The sequence below is a fragment of the Austrofundulus limnaeus genome, unplaced genomic scaffold, assembly GCF_001266775.1.
Source record: "Austrofundulus limnaeus strain Quisiro unplaced genomic scaffold, Austrofundulus_limnaeus-1.0 Scaffold84, whole genome shotgun sequence".
In the NCBI taxonomy this organism is placed as follows: domain Eukaryota; kingdom Metazoa; phylum Chordata; class Actinopteri; order Cyprinodontiformes; family Rivulidae; genus Austrofundulus; species Austrofundulus limnaeus.
Genome location: NW_013952486.1, coordinates 1362281 through 1366429, shown reverse-complemented (window position 1 = coordinate 1366429; position 4149 = coordinate 1362281). Strand labels below are relative to the sequence as shown.

Here is a 4149-nt window from a genome sequence, read left to right as displayed (position 1 = left end):
CTTTTTTGTATGGAAAAAAATATCGAACCGTGACACTAAACTATCGAACCGAACCGAATCGTGAATTTTCTGTATTGTTGCACCCCTAATATATATAATTTTTTTTGGCTGGATGTAAGATTTTAAAACTTGGTTAGATGAACATTTTTTGCAGTGTACAGGTATAAATCTGTCAGTCTTATAAATAATAAGCTAAAATTTGATGTGATAGTAGATGAGAGTCATTCTCTACCAGATCTTTTTATTATTTTTTATTTATAAAACTTTATTTTAAAAAAGGGACAGTGGACAACTTGATGGGTTGTACCAGATTATAGCCTAAGCTGTTTCACATTTGCAGTCGCAGGTTCCAAATGAAATATACAAAGCTATAATAAAACAAAACAGAAAAYRTAACAGTGCAGGTTAGTTTCGATCAGATCGTCTCTAAAGGGCGAGTRTGAACAAAATCAGGGAGCGGAGGAGGGGCAGGACCATTCACAGTTTTRTATTTAAAATTTTCTAAGYTCATAAACGTGCRTTTCTCTAGAACYCTACTGTAAGAAAATTTAGTGTTCGTTAACTGAAATCGAGATGAAACCAYATAAATGTTGAATAGATTAAAATGTGAAGAGAAGAGGACCATACAACACCAGTAACTGGAGTAAGTGGTGGTTTAATTTTCTCTGTGCAAACAAGAAGCTAACGCTGAAGAAAGCCTGAAATCCTGGCGTATAAATACAAGCTCTTCAGTGCCTGGTACACCCACCACTGGCCTATGGCTGAATCACAGACACTCCGACAAAAAAAAACCTGCACTTATGCTTGATTGAAGGTTTTTTATGTGTTGTGATGGTGTTTCGGGCATGTATCTAAGCTATTTTAATCAAGACATAACAATAGTCAAACAACGGATTTTAAAAGTCAATACTTAAAGGAAAACTATGGAAATGGTGTAGTGCTTTTAAAATCAGTATCTAACCTGACTAATAAATGTCTTCACTACAGTGGTGGCACACTGGCTTCAGTAAGAGGACTGTTTCAAGCTTTGTTCGAAAAACTTTGACCAAATATAGGCTGATCTTGTTCTGAAACCTTGGCACAAAAGTTGGAGGCAAACATGCAAAAACTTTCAAGGAATGTTTTGTTTTTTTTTGTGGAGTTAAACAGAGAAAAAGAAGCGTGCTGAAGGGGAAACGCTGGCCTCGGCCCACCGTCGCTTCACGCTGAGGGGGAAATTAAAACTGGAATCGGCACGACACCGAAGGGCAGCCGAACCTCAGCTGTAAGTTTACCCGAGCTCCTGCAGAGAGAGACGGAGCGTGATGCACGCTCACGATGCCACGTCTGTGTGTCTTCAAAGAGTCATGACAAGAGAGAGTCACTAGTAAAAAAAAAAACTAAGCAGAGAGCCTGTTAGCCATCAGCGGGACGGGGACTTGTGGCAAATGGAGCGCTGAGTCTAGACTACTTGATCCAGGCATGCTGAGGTCAGGATCATAAAAGTCTCCTTGGACACAGTTCTCAACACAAAACTGGAGCAAAGTGTCCGTTTTTCAGGTCTGGAGCTGTAGTTCAGTTTCTGTAAAAATGTATTTTAATGTGTGGGAAAACTGTAAGTATAGGTAAATATACAAAAAACAAAAATATGAAGGTTAGAAAAACTAAAGTCAGAGTTGCAACGTCCTGAACGAGCTGAAAGTTGTTGTTGTATCGTTGCTTAAAGGGGACAAATCAGTCGAAACTCCAGTGTTTTAGCCGTTAAACACATTTTGTTGCGTGATTGTGCTTCTAGGAGTGCAGAAAACATAAATTTAGTCTCCCCTGGTGCTGAAAATATATCTTTATACAACATCAGAAAGATGGACAAGTCTTCTCTTGTTGACATCTTTTCATTAATTTGTAAATAAAAAGTTTCTGCGCAGCTATATAGTCCTAAACCCCTCTATCAAACTAGAATGGACCACTCTGGAAGCTGGAGGCGGCGGGGCTTGTAGGGCCTCATTTGGATTTAAAGAGACAGCCTCAAAACGAGTTGATCCGAGACACACATCAGAAAAGGGGTGAAAGAGGGGGAACTCAGAGCAAAACATTGCATTTCCACTTTATACAGACCCCAAATGAAGGATTTAATGTGAAAAAGAAGGATTTAAAAGCAGGATATGTCTACTTTAATTAGCTGAAGTTATGTTGAAATAAGGAGTTTGAAAGATGAACAGAAAAAACTACAAACAATAATAAAAGCGCTGACTCTCCACACATTCATCTTAAAGGCGGCCTATTATGGGGGTCTTAGCACAAGTTAGGATCCATCTGTGGGCTATACAAAACATTTGATTTAATTCACAAAACTAATTTTCAGTTCTTCCTGTTCTTCAGCTCTCTCCTGTATGCAGAGGTTGCTAAGAAAACCCACCTCCCATCCGTTTGTTTACKTTAGCTCCGCCCCCCGACATGGTAGAAGTTTCCAAAGTGAAATTATTTTCWCAAACTACAGCTTTCTTTGGCAATATTATTGGAACATTGTCATCAAAAATAAAAATAAAGTTAATCCAGGCATCTCTGTTCTCTGTGGCTGCTGTAAAAACAGCACAACTGTCTTGAAGAAGTGGGCGGAGCTTCACCTTGAGTTGCCTCGCGAGGAGCGGGACTCTGGTTTAGTTTGCTAGGTGACTGTTATTGTGACGTCAGAATAACGTGCTTTGAGAAATACCGTGTTTCCAGATACCTAAAAATACATGTAATTACAGCTAAAAAACGGCTGGGTGCATTGTTTTTTTGGTGTTTGGACTGGTTATCTAAGCAGTAGAGACCCAAAAGCAAGTTTAAAAACATGAAAAAAGTGAGTTTTGCATAAAAGGTGCCCTTTAACTCTGACTTTAAATCCTTCAGTTGGCTAAAGTGGTCTGTAAGCTGTAAAACAGACTATATAACCTGATGAATAAAAGCACCTAAAGTCATTTGGCAGACACAGATTTACAAACCGTTCCCGCCTCCCACCGCAGCGAATGCTTCGGTGGCCGCCACTAATTGACCTTTTAAAGGAATGCAACACCTTCTCCTTGACTGACAGTTGCTTTTAGCGGCTCCTGTGGGATGGGGCAGTGGGCCGGTGGAAGGCGATAGCAGGGTGGGGTGGGGGGAGATCCTCTGGAGATAAACCACTGTGCCCCCCCCACCCCCCACTCCTTGGACAACAAAGAAAGTGAGTGATGTTTGTCTGAAAACCAAGAGCCACGATCCCCTCTTGTTTTGATGTGTGGGGCCACCTGGGACGCGGGTCTCCATCAGCACCCGGGGCCGAGCGGAGAGGAAGAGAAACAGGACTCACACAGATCTCGTCCTCAGGACAAACAATCTGAGTGACAAGCCTGCAGGATCCCACAGAAGTCACCCAACAGACGAGGCATTCAAAGACTCCCAGGAAAAACAAAAAGAGGAAAAAAAAAAACAGCTTAGGTGGCCGAAGAGCCAGAGAGGGACCAATCCTGAACTCTGAGTCCAAAAGTTGAAGGAATTTTTACAAAGTTTAAAATAACTTCATCACATTTCAAACGGACAAGCAGTAAAACTTTAACAAACTTCTGACTCTGATCATAATACGAARCATTTATCAATCTGAAGGTTTTCTTTTCTTAAACCTCCACAGAAATGTTCCCACAATAAAACAGAAGGAAGCGTTTCTTATTTCACCCAGAGTTTAAAACTAAAACCATCGTTAAGAAACAAAAGAGCAAACCTCGAAAATGACGTCATGCTCTGAATATTTGTTGGGTGTGATGCTCAGCTGCCTCCCTGTCAAATTTTAAATCAATATCTGTAAATAACCCTTTAAGTAATAAAATGAATAAGACTAAAAACTCTTGGAAACCATAAACTCACATGTTAACATTACCTGTGCAAAGATTCATGCTGCTAAAATAAACCAGAGCAGAGTTACAGAGGTTTTAGTAAAGAAATAACTCATTCTGCAGGATGGACCGTGTTAATGATGTTAACGGTAAGAAATCTTAGGTTTTTAACTGTGAAATTTAACTTTTTTTTCTTACATGCCTGTAAATGCTTTTTTTTTTCTTAACGTGTGTAGTTTTATTTATTTTTTGAAAATTTACCCACATTTATTTTTCACCCTATTCACATAAAACAATGAGAAATGATTAGATTTGACTC

The 4149-nt window shown here is 39.7% G+C and overlaps 1 long non-coding RNA gene across 1 annotated transcript in view; it reads right to left on the bottom strand.

The window, feature by feature from the left end:
- LOC106519901 (uncharacterized) overlaps positions 1-4149 on the bottom strand; it is a 13690-nt gene that overhangs the window by 8714 nt on the left and 827 nt on the right. The gene's annotated exons all lie outside the window — the stretch shown is intronic.